Raw genomic sequence first — 17,771 nt, forward strand, 5'->3', positions numbered from 1 at the left:
TAAAGCACCACCACGCGTGCCAGTGTACGGGAAAAAACAGTACGAGGGGGTGTGCCGAGAGGCTAATACAGCATGAGGCGAAGGGGTGTGCCGAGAGGCTAATACAGCACGAGGCGAAGCCGAGTGCTGTATTTACCTCGAGATAACCCCCAAGTACTGTATTTTTTGTATACACAAGCAAGGCGGTGCTTTAAGTGTTATATTGTACTTCCTAGTTGCGTCTGGCTCGGAGCGATTTTCAGTGATAAGGATATCAGAAAGTGTTTACTATTCTATTTCTAGTCGTAGAATGAACTAATAGGATTAGTTTGGCTAGTTTTAGCGATTTACAATGTCACGCACGTGATCAGTCGTGCTGTCTTAGTGGAGTCGTGTTTTAAAAGCTTCGTGATCAGATGATCAGTAAGTGTTTATACAATCTATTCCTAGCTGTTGAATGAACTCGTAGGATTAGTTTGGCTGGTTTTAGCAATTTACAGTGTTGTTTACGTAACATTCCAAAAATAAATGCTTCGCATAATTGTGCTGTATTTGCCCAATTTAGTGGATAACTGTACTGTATGACTCATACAGTACAGTTATATAGTTGATTAGTACTGTATGGAGAATACGATACACGACTCCGCTTTGATCCTCCCACGCAAAGTAAAATATAAAATATGAGGTTTGGGTCTTTCTTAAACAAAAAAAAATTACCCAAAAGCCAGCTTCACAATACTACGTATCTTGGTGACTTGGCAGTATTGGTTGGTCCTAAAAGTGCCTTTTGTAAGACCCCAAAATGCTTCCAAAAGATCGTCACAAAAATTTATTCAATGAAAATTTCTACTGACTAACTGTTGCCTGCCTACCTGATTCCTTCCGGCTAACATAAATTGATAACAACTAAGGCTACGGGCTTAATTTTTTCACTGTTCGACATCGTTTTGTCCCGAGACATGCCTTTTGGCATACCGCAGCGTGTAAAATGCATGCATCATGGACTTAACTTTGTCCTCCTTTGTGTCCCATTCCTTTTTGCTGACTGCCCAAGGTGTCTATTTGCGGTATGGCAATGCATGGCTTCTCTACAGTTGTAAATGGAAATTGTCTGTATTTCTGTGGTGACTGGATTGATTACAGAGGCACTTTTGATACTGTACCTCATTTGTAAAATGAAGTAATGGGCTGAAAATACTTGAAAGAGAAGCATAATGGCCATTTCACTGTCGAGTCAGTAACTGATTGTTGTGGCACACAAATTGTCGTGGTTACTGGTCAGGATTGATTGCAGAAGCACTTCTAAATCTACTATTGTAGCACTGTGTAACAGGCTGAACATAGTTAATAGCGAAGCGTAATTATCACTTCACTTTCGAGTCAGTGATTGATAGCTGGGGCACATGTTCAGGTAAAAACTTTACCAAAACATTTCTTTTCTTTGATGCGGTGTGTGCAAGTGCATTAGTCATAAATTACAAAAAAAATAAACAAACAAGTATAAGGAAATAATTATTAGGAATTTCAAGTTAGAATAGGGATCATGCAATCAAGAGTAGGGAAACAAGGAAGGTCACCTGCAGATTAGGGCATGAACAAATGTCAAACATTCATTAGAACGTTCAATCAGCTTAACATTCAAATGTAAATTTCAACATTCGAACATTCGTTAGCTTGTACACACTCATTATAAGAGTAAGTTTTTACTTTTATATGGTTGTTTTTAACATTAATTTGAGGTAAAAGATTTCAGAAATGTATGCAAACCTATCTTAGGTACATGTTCATAATGCATAATTATTATTTAATCCAAAACAGCCAATTGCAAGCTGTAAAAAAAAAGAGTACAGCCCTCAAAAAGGCTATGGTGAAAAAAGATGTGAAATCCAAGGTGGCGGCCAAGAAATGGCTGTGATGGTAGGTTAATTGTAAAAATTTTAATTACGACAATTCAGGTGAATTTGTGTTGCCTCCTCCATGTTTAACTAGGGTTCGGCACCAAATTCACCTGAATTGTCGTTATTAAATTTTTTGCCATTAACCTACCATCACAGCCATTTCTTGGCTGCCACCTTGGATTTCACATCATTTTTCACCCTGGCCTTTTTGGGGGCCACACTCTTTTTTTTATAGCTTGGCTGTTTTGGTTTAGATATCACTTCTTTGTGTATTGCAAGCCACAAAGTCGGCCATCAACTGGCTTTCGTGCTTCCTTTTAACTTGTTTTTTTTCTTCACTGCAGGAATTGTGGAGCAAAAGCCAGAAGCAATTATGTGCATACCTTTTTGTCTGATTAGTAGCTGATCTCTCTATAGGGTAACTTGTTTCTAGCTGATCCTTCTACAGGGTGATTTGTTTGCAGCTGATCTCTCTACAGGGTGACTTGTTTCTAGCCGAACATTCTACTGGGTGATTGAACTCTCTACACGGTGCTTTCTTTGTAGCTGGACTCTCTACAAGTTAACTTCTTCTAGCTGATCTCTCTACAGGATGACTTGTTTCTAGCTTATCTCTCTACAGGGTGACTTCTTTGTAGCTGAACTTTCTACAGGGTGATCTGTTCATAGCCGAACTCTCTACAGGGTGATTTGTTTGCAGCTGAACTCTCTACATGGTGGTTTCTTTGTAGCTGAACTCTCTACAAGGTAACTTCTTCTAGCTGACCTCTCTACAGGGTGACTAGTTTCTAGCTGATCTCTCTACAGGGTGACTAGTTTCTAGCTGATCTCTCTACAGGGTGAATTGTTTCTAGCTGAACTTTCTGGGGTGAACAGGGTGATTTGTTTGCAGCTGACCTCTCTACAGGGTGGTAGCTGAACCCTCTATAAGGTGACGTCTTCTAGCTAACTTCTCTACATGGTGACTTGTTTGTAGCTGCATGATCTCTCTACTGGGTGACATGTTTGTACATGTAGCTGAACCCTTTACGAGATGATCCTTCTATCTGATCTCTCTACAGGATGACTTGTTTCTAGCTGAACTGTCTACAGGGTGATTTGTTTGCAGTTAAACCTCTACATGGTGGTTTCCTTGTAGCTGAACTCTCTAGAAGGTGAGTTGTTTGCAGCTGAATTCTCTACATGATGGTTTCTTTGCAGCTGAACTCTCTACAAGGTAACTTCCTTTATCTACAGGGTGACTTGTTTCTATCTGATCTCTCTACAGGGTGATTTGTTTATAGCTGAATTCCCTACATGGTGGTTTCTTTGTAACTGAACTCTCCACAAGATAACTTCTTCTAGCTGACCTCTCTATGGGGTGACTTGTTTCTAGCTAAACTCTCTACAGGGTGATCTGTTCATAGCTGAACTCTCTACATGTGATTTGTTTGCAGCTGAACTCTCTACATCGTGGTTTCTTTATAACTGAACTCACTACAAGGTGATGTCTTCTAGCTGATCTCTCTACAGGATGACATGTTTCTAGCTGAGCTCTGTACAGTGTAATCTATTAAGTTTGTAGCTGAGCTCTCTGTTGTTTCTAGCTTACCTCTCTATGGAGTTTGCATAGCTGAACTCTTTACAGGGTGGTTTTTTGTTTGGTTGCTGAATTCTCTATGTGGTGACTTGTTTGTACTACAGAGTGACTTGTTTGTAGCTGAACTCTCTACAGAGTGACTTACTTGTAGCTGAACATTGTATAGCTAAAGTAACTTTTTTGTAGCTGATCTCTATAGGGTAGCTAACTGGTTTATGTAGAAGAACTCTTTTGTAGCTGAATTCTCTACAGAGTAACTTGTAGCTGAACACTCTACAGCGTAACTTGCTTGTAGCTAAATTATCTATAAGATTAACTATTTGTATCTGAACTCCCTACAGAATAATATGCAATGTAATATAATTCTATAATGGAGTAAGTTATAAACGTAGCTGAATGCTCTATTAGGGTGACTGTTCTATTAGAGTATCTCGATCTTGCATATGCTACACGTAGTTGGCTTTCAAATCATAACCCAGTGGTTTGCAATCCAATTCTTCTGTACTACAGCAAGGACTTTTATGATGATTATTCCAGCTACACACCGATTTTCAAGCCATTACTCTAAGCGGTTTGCCTGGTAGGCGTGAAAACTAAGTTTTTTTATTCATAAAAATCGATCGCGTAATTGTGACACAGGTTGGGTTTTCAGGGGCGGATCCAGGGGAGGTTCAAAAGGTTCCATGGAACCCCCCTTTTGAAAGAGTCTCTTTTACTCGAGATACTCTAATAGAGCAGTCACAGTATTCTTAAGAGGAGCAGTGTAGTAGAAAAAAGCTCATATTATAAATCTTTAGTAGTACCGGTTATCGAATATGGATGCACAGTGTGGGATCCGCACACTCGTAAAGACATCGACAAGATTGAAAAAGTTCAAAGACGTGCAGCTAGATTTGTTAAAAATGACTATTCATGGAATACAAGTGTAACTGGTCTTATAAATGATTTAGAATGGCAGAGTTTACAATCAAGAAGATCCACCCTAAAAGTGACGATGATGTACAAAGTAATTCATAATTTAGTATCTATTCCCAGCCATTACCTCGTCCCAAGTAACTCTAACACGCGACATCACAATTTCACCTATCAACTACCCTACTCCAGAATAAATAGCCATCTGTACTCATTTTTTCCATCAACAATTCGACTTTGGAACAGCTTAGATCATGAATTAGTTAATAAATCTTCCTTACAACAGTTTAAGATTACACTACATAATCATGCACTGTAATTGTATTTTAAGTAATCACACACCACACTTTTGTGTTTTTGCACTCACCATGCACTGCATCATTATAATTTGTGTTGTGCACTCACACTCTTTAGAGGTTCTGCACACTATTTAATAATAATAATAATAGTAGGCTACATGTGAAGTTATAAATAAGGAAATAATTATAGTTGGTGAGGGGCAGCTATTGTCAGCAGATTATGACCTTTTCTTTTTTGTTTGTCTTCGACTTACTGAAGTAAGTGAAATTGCAATTCCAGACTGGAACCCCCCTTTTAAAAAGTATGGATCCGCCCCTGGTTTTGTGTCATATCTCCATGGTCTTTATCTCGATTCTTTTCAAATCACTAAAAGGCACTCCTACGATGGTTACTCCATTTACAGAGCAATTTTCAGCTCATTCCTTCGAGGGGTTTACCCTGTGGGCGTGATAGACCTTCGACTTTATTTTATTTTACGTGAATAATCGGTCATAACTCCGTGAATGTTCATCGGATTCCTACCAAACGTGGTACTGAAATCCGCCGTAATGGGCCCTTTAAGTGTGCCAAATGTCAGTCCGATTGGAGTACGCATTCGTGTTTTATGACAAATTTTGCAAAGTGGGCGAAAAGAAGTAGAAGAAAAAAAAACCAAACTTTGGTCATTCGTATCTCGGAAATGGCTAGGGCGATATTCTTCCAATGAGCCTTATCCGCAATTACGTCACAACGCGAAAATGGCGAAAAGTGTGGGGGCCTTTTGTACAGAAAGCCATTGGGAAGAAACCAAAAGCAGACCGTAGGACTACTCGAGAAGTACGAAAATGCGTGCCCCTACATAGTAAGATAGTTAATAAGCCTCACCAGAGTTTTCTCATGCTTTCTTCACGTGGAACATCTTGAAACGTTATCCCTTCCATACAAAGTATCCCACTTGGCCCCCACACTTTTCGCCATTTTTGCGTTATTTTCGCGTTGTGACGTAATTGCGGATAAGGCTCATTCTGTATGTAGACTCCCCTACCGCGCAGGCGCTTCTGCAGCAAATTTAGGTACAATCGGATAAGGGATCACGGAGCTACAAAGATGTGAAAATCACCTTTACTTTCTTCCTATTAATATACTCACGGTGTCGCGCGCCGGCTTCTTGGGCCGCACGACACACTACCGTGTGTCTTGATATCCTACAGGTAGACTAGCTGCATAGGCGGCGGAAAGATGGGGGGGGGGGGGGGGGGGGGGGCTAGGGGGCCTAGCCCCCCCTCAGAATGATACCACGCCGAAGTTATCCTTCTTGGAGTGGGGCTGAAAACCGCGATAAAGATCGAGATACTCTAATAGAGCAGTCACTCTAATAAAGCAGTCACAGTATTAAAGCAGTGTGTAACGAGCTATGTAAGGATTTTTATGTAGTTTATCAGCTATTAATGCGTAGCTGGTGAGGTGGGCAGCTATTGTCAACTGGTTGCGACCTTTTTTACTGTGACTGCTTTATTAGAGTGACTGCTCTAATAAAGTATCTCTAATGCGTAGCTGGTGGGTGACTTGTTTGTGTGAATTGGTTGTAGCTGAAATATCTACCCATCCAAAAACAGCTTGTAGCTGTAAAAAAAAGTGCGTCCAAGTAAAGCAGAGTTAACTGTGACAAAAGTAATGATATCATAATGCGGCCATGTGTGGGATGTATAAGTTGTAAAATTAATATTAGCTAATCAGATAATACAATATTATTGTTAAAGTGTTAATGAGAACTATATATGCTAGATTTTAAGTGTGTGAGCATCTTCATAAATGCAACATAAATTTATTCTCAATAAAGCAATGTGTATAGATTCTCTGATAGCAATAAATAGTTTGAGTTTGGCCACCTTTCCTTTGTTTATAGTATTGCCGTACACAGGAAAAGCGGCCAAACTCAAACTATTTATTGCTATCAGAGAATCTATACACATTGCTTTATTGAGAATCAAATTTATGTGGCATTTATGAAGATACTCACACACTTAAAAACTAGCAGCATTACATAGTTCTCATTAACACTTTAACAATAATATTGTATTATCTGATTAGCTAATATTAATTTTACAACTTATACATCTCACACATGGCCGCATTATGATATCATTACTTTTTGTCGCAGTTAACTCTGCATTACTTGGACGAGAACTTTTTTTTTACAGCTACAAGCTGTTTTTGGATGGGATTTCAATACTTTTTGTTAGAGTAAGCATACACTGTTGAAAACAATAGATGAGTTTCCATGGTTTTGACAGAAACTCCAGATTACAGTGATAGAATATTAAAATACAACTGTAATTTTAGTGGCATGCAACTGCAGTCAACTAACACCTATTTTAACTAGTAAACCCTAAGTAACACTTTGTCTTTCATCTTGTACTGCATCAACATACTCTAATAGAGCAGTCACAAAATAGCTGTAACACAGCAATCAATATTACAGCATATTTACAACTTCTGCCTAACACTGGATTGTATAGTTTAAATTACTAGCTACTTACAGACTTTACAATATAAAAATACAGCACTTGTAGACAGCGGCGGAGGAAGTAGTTGATATGAGGGGGGGGGGGGTTGGGCTGACCCAGACTTATTTCTATAGTTTGGTAAGGTGAGACCAAAAAAAAAAAAAAAAAAAAGGTCGCAACCAACTGACAAGAGCTTTCCACCTCACCAACTACCATTTCTAGCTGATAAACTACATAATAATCCTTTCATAGCTCGCTACACACTGACTACTTTATTAGAGTGACTGCTCTATTGGAGTATCTCGATCTTTATCACGGTTTTCAGCCCCACTCCAAGAAAGATAATTTCGGTGTGATATCATTCTGAGGGGGGGCTTTAGCCCCCTAGTCCCCCCCCTTTCCGCCGCCTATGCTTGTAGAAACGTGATTGTTCTGTTAGAGCGATTGACTGTTCTATTAGAGTATCTCGATCTACTTCAAACATTGACTAATTCAAGCAGGGAAACCACGCCCTTGCCCATATCAATAGGAACTCTTGTGAAATGAAATAAGAACAGTAGAGAAATGGCAAGTATGTACAGAGACAATAGAGGGGCGCGTAATTATGTCCTGTTGTAAATAAACGCCCTTAAAATTTATATTAGGCCTACTACTAAATAAGCGCACCAGAATAGGCTGTGATCTTTGAGAGGCTGTTGTCTCATTGCTTGTCTTTTCGTGTAGAAGGGATTTAGTGCTACTGAGACACAATTGGTGAGTCTAACTATACATGTATTTGTGTTGTAAAACTTAATTGTAAAAAGGCGATTAGCGCATACTGGCATGATAAAACATGTGTTTGTACCTCGGTTTGTACAGTAGAGTCTCTCACGATTATTAGAGATAGAGTGGTAAGACCTGACATCACAGTCGTTACATAATCACTTCCCCGGGGCAGAAAATGTATGCATGCCATTGGGGCACGAGTTTACTTTGCCTGAGGTTTGTTGAGACTTTCTTTCTAAATGAAATCACGTTGTCAGGAACAAGGAAGAGAGTAGTATAACAGATATTTAAGTAGTGCAGGTTAGTTTGATCCGTGCTGGGCGAGTTATGGCTGATAATTGCGTGGGAAGCCGTTTATCCTTTTAACCTGGGTAAAACCAACCTGACAACAAGATTGGGCAGAGTTTGCCTCTGTGCCCACTGTTTGAACATTTATATTATTATTATTATTAGCACTTTACAGTGACCAGCACTGAAGGTCTGACAGCAACATGTGCTGCAGCCTTAGGATTACCTCAGGGACTTAGACCTAATGACTTGACTTACTGACTAACTGAAAAGGTGTAACAGAAAAGGGGCCAAAGTAAGGAAAAAAAAATCCTTCCATCCCCAGGATTTGAACTGCAGGTCGCCCAATGTCTAGTCGGGGCCACACTCAGTTTTCCTCCAGGAGGGATGGATTATTATCAAAGCTACTAGCTATCTTTTAAACCAACCTGATGCCCAAGTGATGTTTTTCATCATCTTTCCCAACTTCTGATCTATGTCCTGAGTAGGTGTCATGCCGAATGGAGCACCAGAAGCCAAGTTGCAGCCTCTTGAAGGTGCTCTGCCAGTGAATTTGCCCCAATTTTTGCCCCGCAGAAGTTGTGGTTACACATTTTAACATAATTTTGTGACAAAAGTTATCGCTCTATTGGACCGGGATAAAAATTTTACTGCTATATTTAGAGGTTGTAGCATTTGTATATCTTAGTATCTTAATAAATAATCCTCCATGATCACTAATCACTAATAGTACAGTGAAAACTGGTCATTATTCAGGTACAGACAAAATTTTCTGACCTAGCTTATTAAGGAGGTGGCTGCATTTTGCGGCCTTAAAATGGTAAGAAGCATGCTGTTCTAACTGGTTATAGAGATGGATTTAGTGTGAACAGCGTATGAGACAGTGAGTACTGGCAGCAAGGTGGCAGCCAATCTGTTAGAGCACCAAAGGCACTGCTTCAGACATAGGCAGTTGGCTGTCAGCTCAATGTGTAAAAATTTTCACTTTTGGTCCTTATAAGCGAAAGTGATGAAGTCATTATCCATAGGATATTATATTATATTTTTCAGAGAATCCCTTCAGTTCTACTATATAGTAGCCAAGCATAAGAACATAACACAGCATTCCAGTGGTTTAGTGGTGACCACAACACTGCCTGAGTTAAACTATGGTGAGATTTGAGACTACCAGAAGCCCAGGAATGCCTTGAACACATGAAATACCAAATATCTAATGCCTGGCTTTCATCTACAGTGGACCTGTCTTGGTGGCCACTTGTACAGAAGGGGAACAGCTGCCACACAGTCTTGCAAGCGAAACAGTTGCCATACCCCTTAATTATCAATTTTTAAAATTTTAAGCAAAATTGTGCGTGCAAGCAAGTGCGATGCTGTGCTTCAGCAGTGCCGTGTATATGGTAGCCATATCAGATACTGCCTAGCAGTGACACATCATGAGTATTTAAGTCATAATGTATTACTTTATCATCCATCTAAATACAATCCCTGAATGTGTCATTTTGTGTACAGAGCAATCTGCCACAAGAAGTGACCTGAGTAAGGTTTCAGCGTATTATTGTTAACCATTAATATTGTTCACCATTGTTAACCATATGTATAGTGAAATCTCACTTAAGGTGGCGATAAAGCAATGACGCACACAAGAAGCCATAGCAAATACATATGACGTACCATATCATATACTACGCAATTGTAGTCAAAACCATAATAAACTTACCAAGTGTAAAAACAGCCATGAATAACAGGTGAGTTGTTAGCAAAAACAACAAGCAGCTGCTGTTCCACAGTTCAGGTGGAATGTAACTCACCTTTACAACAAATTGACAACCTTGACAACAAGCCGCGCCACTAATAATTATTATTTGTTTCGACTCAACTTACAGCCTGTTACAAACATTATCTTTTCTCTGTAGACACGGGTTCAACAGCCACAAAACCTCGTATGAATGGTAAGCAATAGCGTTTGGATAATTCTACGTATCGGTATATCATATATCCATTCTATGGCTTCTTCGCTTGGTGCAAACGGTGAAACAAAGCTATCATCTGCTTGTAAATGCCATATATTTCGACTTGTAAATCGCTTCTACTTATTGATACGTAAGATGATTCTTGTAATAGTATGCTTTCATCATGTGAAGTATTGGAGCTAAAACGTGAGGTTATTGAGAGATAACGCGTCTTCTGTGGTCCACTAAGTACCACCGATTTCTTGGTTTGAGAGCAGTTCTACGCTTTATACTCTCTACGAATGATAGATTCCTGTATGCATAGTTTATTTGTATGCAAAATTAAGTACTAGCTTTCAATATGTCTTAAATTGAGACCATGTTGAGACACAGCAGATTGTTGTCAAGAATGCGCGTTATTGCTTTAGCGCCACCTTAATGTCCACCTCTTTACTAAGACCACCTCATTATATTGGCCACCTATAGAAGGTTCAAAATATAGATAAACAGTACTTTATGACCTCATTAATAAGGCCACCTTGTTATTCAGGCCAAGTTTTTTTTGGTCCCAGAGCTGGCCCTATAAATGAGGTTTCACTGTATTTATGTACATTTTTATTTTTTTGTAACTTTTTTTCTTCAGGTTTACTGATGGGCACTATGAAGCATTGTTGACTGATTAATGTGGTGACTTGAAATGCTAAAACGGTACGTAGCATGTCCACTTGTTGTAATGTGTTGTAATGTGTCCACACGTCTTAAAAAATAATTATAACTGTATTCTCTATAAATACAAGTACCACTGGGTCATAAGTGGGTTGAGTATGGATCATCCAGGACAATTTGGGTCACATTTTGTCCTGACCAAGTAGATCTCATCCACTGACAGAGTATACAAGATCAGATCACTTGCATAAATTACGGTGAAACTTGTTTATTGCCACCTTCACTCAATAAGCAGGTAGCAGTGTATAAATTCTCAATTTGGAATTGGCTTTTCAGGAGAGGTTGTTTTTCTATACTGGTGGCCCATTAAGACAGGTTGTACTGATGGAGTGTACATACTAGAGATGCAACAATATCCTCCACTTAGGGTCGTTTGATAGTGATACAATGGAAACTATGTATTGTTATATTTAAATACTATACTATTATATTGCAACTCTAGTGCATATTTATAACAGGAATGTTTGTTAACTGTTTAGACATACTGGAGCCACACCCACTCATCTGGATTCTACAAATGGAGTCATACCAACTTGTGACTGCACTTACTCATTACTCCCATTGTGTTTGGATGAATATACATGCCGTCGTGTGAGTCTTGCTACCATGGCAGGCCACTGGAGAAGATTTTCATACAGTTATATCACAGTCATTGTTGTACAATTCTTACATTACTGTTGTGAAAACTATTTGGTATTCATGTGTCCTCTGTATGTTGTAATTTCATGTGTAATTTTGTGTGGGGGTGCTATAAAATGCATGGTGACAATTGTAAAATTTTCAGGTCGTTTTGCACACTTCCTTCAGCTACATGTGCTAATTACTTACAGTTTGTGTCAACAACTGGTAACCGCAGTTGTGCTCTGTGCCATTCTTTAAGCCGCGCCCTTAGAGAGTAAATTACGTGGGGGTGACTAAATTCAAAATCGAATGATGGTATGCAGCACCATACACTTCTGTTTGTGGCTACATTTACTGATTAACTACACACAGCGCCAGTTCATCAATAACCAAACAACCAATGACCACAGTTGTGCTCTACGTCATTCTTTTAATTCCGAGTTAAATTCTAACAAGGAGCAAATTACGTGGGGGCGACTAAATTCAAATTTCAAACTATATAGCTAGCCATTCTCGAAAACATATGTTTCAATGTCAACAAAATTTTTTTTACATGTCAAGCGAGTATTGTGGAAAACAACAATATGGGGTTTGTATTTGGCCTCTAGGTTGACTGAGGACGACTGAAACTTCATTTAGTGCTGAAATTACGACTGTAGGGTAATGATGTATGGTGAAATCAATGATGTGAATCTTGAGATGATCGAGATAGTACTGAAGCGATAGCAGGGCGATCAATGTTCGGAATGCAAAAAGGAACGCAATGCATGCACATGTGGTTGCATCTAACCGCTTGCGAAAAAAACAAAAACAAAAAAAGCGAAACATCCCCTTTCATGTTGGCAATCTCGATCACGAAACGGTCGGCATGGATTTGCTTCACTGCTTGTGTGGTAGTTACTAGTGGCACGATGAGTTTAACTCTAGAGTTTCAGAGCGATAGTGTAAATGACGGGTGAGTTATAGACAAGCCAAATTAGACAACGTTCGTTCCTGTAAAATCCTCATGTATAGTGGTCGCGTCATTTATTGTCTTCGGCACGCGTTTCTGCTTTGACTCACTACTGTGAGTCTTGATAAGGTGACTTATTTGTGGCCGAACGTTCCACAGAGTGATTCTTTATAGCTGAAATCTCTACAGGGTGACCTGTTTGCAGCTGAACTCTCTCTAGGGTGACTTTTTAGCTGAACTCTACAGGTAACGGCTGAATTCTCCACAGTGTGATATGTTTGTACCTGATCTTTCCACAGGGCTATCTGTTTGCAGCTGAGCTCTCTACAGGGTGACTTGTCTGTAGCTCAACTCTCTACAGGGTGATTTGTTTGTAGCTGAACTCTCTATTAGGCCAATGAAACTTGATTACCAGTTTCTCGCTCAGATTTTTGAAAATTTGATGCGGGCGGGCGGTTCAGTATTATTCATTATTCACTATTTTTCCAAAAGCACAACACACATCCAAACATGACGATTTCTGTCAAATAACAGTGATATCTACACTGATTATTCTTGCATTAAATAGCTAAAGTACGTTACTAATCTATAACAAGTGATTTTTCCATTAGAGTATAGCTGATTGCTCTATTAGAGTAAAAGTGACTGTTCTATTAGAGTATTTCGATCTGAAATACCAATAATGAAATTCCATGCGGGTGTATCAAAAGCATGCGGGCGATGACGCGAAACTGCTAATCAAGTTTCATTGGCCTTATACATGGTAACTTGTTTGTAGCTGAACACTCTACTGGATAAAATTTTTAGCTAAACTCTACTAGTCACTTGTTTGTGGCTGACCTCTCCACAGAGTGGCTTCTAAAAAAATGGTGACAGTATATTCATGCTACCTATTCCAGTATGTATTTGATAGTAACATTCCTGGTCTACTTTTGTTTTGTCTTCTTGACAGCAATTCTGCATTCCTTGAAATATTAACTTCAAGGGTGTTGCTATCAACATTTGAGTATTTTCTGTGCTCTCTGCTTGTTGCTTTGTAGAGATTTGCATACCAATCAAGGTCCAGTACAATATCCATGTGGCGTCTGCTGCAATGGTGTTAGAACCAATTAGAAAGGGCTACTTTGTGATTGATGTGACAGGTGGTTTCACATTCGTTGTGTGTGTGTTTCTGATGAGGCATATGCTCATTTCTGTGGAATGAATGAATTCAATTCCAGTCTATTCCAAACTCTACCAAACTGTGACCTGCATGACTGGAGTGTTGCCGACTGTCATTGCATCATCAGAAGATAATTTGCCACTACCTTTGGAAACAGTTGGTATTCCAGTTACTGGTCTTAGAATCATCCATCATAATGATTGTGGTCTATTGTCCAAGTTTCCAGAACTTTCTCAGTGACTTTTCCACAGTCAGAATTTGCCTACTATACTCTGCTGCAGTGAGACATGGCTTGGTATTAATGATCTACTTCCTAATGTTTCCAGATATGATGTATTTTGTTCTCCTGTGTTACTCCATCCTGACAAACCCAAGAGTATATACTACCTGTAGCTGGCCCCTGTATATTTGTATCTAGAAATTTAAATTAAAATCATCCACCTCAGGGGCGTAGCCAGGAATTTTTTTGAAGGGGGGTTCCAGCACCAGCATTGAGTTACTAGAAGCAGGGATCTGCGCCCCCAGCCGCTGAGAGACTTTCAATATTTTAATAAATCAAAACTCAGCAAATTGCTATATTTTATGCAAAAAGTACACTAATTATGATGCATTAAGTGCCCCTGGGATGAAGGTAGTACTAGATAAGGCCACCTAGTGGAAACAGACAGCATAACACATAGAGACACATATAGTAATCTGTAAGTGATGGTTATATCTCACTGTGGTATATATAGGAGCCATGAATCCACTGAAACAAATGACAATCAAAACAATATAACTATACAAATATGCATAGCATGAATTCATTTTGTATAACACAAGTGATAAATTACTGGAGCTCTATATCTTTAAACACTGCACACCAAAGCTATAGCAGTATAAGATCGTGCTAAGTTTTGCATTTAATGTTGGAATGTCTGAAAAACTTCATATGGACATGGATATTTACATGCATGTTCTATTAGAGTATACCTAACTGCTCTATTAGGGTATATCGATCTTTTTAACAAGTTTTGAAGAGGGCTCATGTTACCTCCGTAAATCCTTCCCTGAGAGATGAATGTAAGTTTTATCAATTGTTGTGCTGCGCCATTACACTTATATTTCTCACTCATTTTGTCCTGCCACACTAAATGGTAGCTAGGGTCCGCAATCCGAAAAATCAACTTCTACAAATCAACCCCTCTACCAATGTGGGATGTTCATTGTAGTATCCCATTGCTTGATCCACCATGAAACCAGAGGCACGATTGTTGTTTTTACAGAATATCATTTTCAGTATCGCACAAGATGCAAGATTTATTTTTAAAATTTCGTACTCCACACAAAGGACCGGATGAAACTTGCTACTTAGCCAAATCATGTGCAGAGTTGTTGTAGTTGAATACTACGCACAGAAATAAGTAAATGGTTTGCTGGGTGCCTGGCACAGGGTTGCTTTCTTTGAAAAAACAGACAAAGAAATACGAAGTTTCGAATTCAAGCTGCCCTACCACCCAGGGCAAGAGAAGCCAACTCTTCCTCATAGTGTTTCGGTATGGTTGGGTGCATAGTCTGTCTATGCTGTTAGTTTGGAAAAGATCTGAGACTTCTCACCATCTGGGTGATGAGCGTCAAAATTTTTGCAGCATCAAAGAATTGTGTTGTGAATTCTACCCATTTCCAGCGCTTCTGCAGCCACAACAATCATCAATTATAGACTAAAACTATGGCAAAAGATGTCCCTGAACGTTTTGTAACAGCGGTTGTCAATTATTATTTCATCTACAGCTTCCACGCCTCGCTCTAAGCTATGCATCAAGGGAGGCAGCAAAATCGTCCAAATTTGACTTCACCTCTCACGCTCCACAGCAGCTTCAAATCTTCACTAGATCACCCTACATCACCATTATGTTGCAAAACTTCCCTAAACAAACCGAAAAATGCACAAAACCTTTCATTTTTTATTCGAGCTGGGTGGAGCTCCTGGTGAGCTGCTGGTATACTGCATCATATGAAATCACAGAAACACCAACTACTACTACTACCAAACATTTTGAACCATCATTTATCATCATTCTAAGCAAAATTAAGTGACAAGTGTGGCATCAGAAGTACCGGAAAGTACTTTGGTACCATTGAGAGAATCCCTTGAAATGATGCACGAAAATTTTGACGTTCTTCACCCAGATGTGAGAAGTCTCAGATCCTTTCCAAACTAACAGCATATACAGACTATGCATCCAACCTTATCACATCACTATGAGGAAGAGTTGGTTTTTCTTGTCTTGGCTGGTAGGGCAGTTTGAATTTGAAAATTCGTGTTTCGTTTTCTGCTTTTTGAGAGAAAGCAATCCTGTTCCGGGAACCCAGTGAATCATTTACTTATTACCGTGCGTACTTTTTAACTACATAGATAATATCTAGCTAAGCAGCAAGTTCTATCCTGTTCTTTGTGTGGAGCACGAAATTTTAAAAATAACTTTTGCATCTCACGAAATACTAAAATCGATAGTTCTGTGAAGACAACAATCGTGCCTCCGATTTCATGGTGGATCTAGCAATGGGGCACTACAATGAACATCCCACAATGGTAGGGGGATCGATTTGTGAAAGTTGATTTTTCGGATTGCGGACCCTATAAATGGTGTGTTAGCATCCTGCTTGCAGAAGTCTAGATTTTACAGGGAGGTTCCTGAACCCCCCAGAACCCTCCCTCCCTACGCCCCTGCACCTGTCTATGATGCCATTGAAAGATCATGCTCATTCCTGAATCTTTCATGTTGTTTAATTTCTTATAAGTCTCATTGTACTGTTCTTGCTTCTATCTATTTTTCTCCTTCAGTTGGGTATGTGGATGCCATTTGTGAGTTACAATTTGTTCTACTATAGTTGTCTTCATGTGTGCAGTATATTACACTGGCTGGGGATTATAATATTGATCTATTAGCCATCTGTAACATCAAAGCTCAGTACTGTAACCCTTTAGCTGACTTTCATTTGACTCAACACATTAAAGAACCTTCTTGTGAGTGTAATCTCTCTGCCACATTGATAGTGACTCCCTTAGTGCCCTTAGTGTCATACAGACAACTCAAGCTAGTAGACTGAGTGATCATCAAGTTGATGTCAACATAATTATTCCCATTCAGTAATGCTCTTCAAAAATTCTGTGGATTAGGTCCTTCAGGAAGTGTAATTAGGAACAGCTAAAAGATATAGTGCGCCATGCCCCTTGGCAAGTGATGTCAACTTTTGATGAGATAGATAATGCGTGGGATTATTTCATGGTATATTGCAGCAAGCTCTTGATACATTTATACCACTGTAGATTTTCAAATGTAGCAGGTGCAATCAGATGGCAGGTTCAACTGTACTCACATCACAAACAGTATTATCTATATAATATATTATCTAATCAAAAACAACCAAGCTTTAAAAAAAGAGTGCGGTCCTCAAAAAAGCTATGGTGAAAAAAGATGTGGTGGCCAAGAAATGGCTGTGATGGTAGGTTAATGGTAAAAATTTTAATAATGAAAATTCAGGTGAATTTGGTGCCGCTTGGTCTTGGCACAAAATTCAATTGAATTGTCGTTATTAAAATTTTTACCATTAACCTACCATCACAGCCATTTCTTGGCCAAAGCGGCACCAAATTCACCTGAATTTTCATTATTAAAATTTTTACCATTAACCTACCATCACAGCCATTTCTTGGCCACCACCTTGGATTTCACATCTTTTTTCACCATAGCCTTTTTGATTTTTTTACAGCTTGGCTGTTTTGGATTAGATTTCACTGCATTTTGTATTTGTATACCCCAAAGCCAGCCTATATATGTCTGGCTTTGGGGCTTTTTTAACCTATATATTTTTCTTTACCACAGGAAGAAGAAAAAGATGAAGATTTTAAGTACTTTAATAGAGTACAGGGTCACATTTCTTAACAATTTTGCTGTTTACGTAACAGTAAACAAGATGACCTCACCCCTTATTGATCTAGCTAGCTGCACACCTCTTGGCTGACTCGAGATCTACTCTAATACAACAGTTAACTGTGCTACAGCAATAAACTAAACAAACTAATATTTTAAAAATTGTTAATGTAAAATACTAGTATCAAACAGTACTACCTTGCATACTGTTTGATATTGAATGCATGAAGTATACAATTA

At 39.0% G+C, this 17,771-nt stretch overlaps 1 protein-coding gene and 1 long non-coding RNA gene across 2 annotated transcripts in view; one reads left to right on the top strand and one right to left on the bottom strand.

The window, feature by feature from the left end:
* Positions 1-17,771, bottom strand: part of LOC136246869 (chitin synthase chs-2-like) — an 81,048-nt gene that overhangs the window by 12,645 nt on the left and 50,632 nt on the right. The window lies entirely within an intron of this gene.
* Positions 7,788-11,685, top strand: LOC136246872 (uncharacterized). Its single transcript, XR_010696883.1, has 3 exons — positions 7,788-7,907; positions 10,800-10,864; positions 11,362-11,685. It is a non-coding gene; the product is annotated as an uncharacterized lncRNA (long non-coding RNA).

The sequence above is a fragment of the Dysidea avara genome, chromosome 2 (genome assembly GCF_963678975.1).
Source record: "Dysidea avara chromosome 2, odDysAvar1.4, whole genome shotgun sequence".
Classification (NCBI taxonomy): domain Eukaryota; kingdom Metazoa; phylum Porifera; class Demospongiae; order Dictyoceratida; family Dysideidae; genus Dysidea; species Dysidea avara.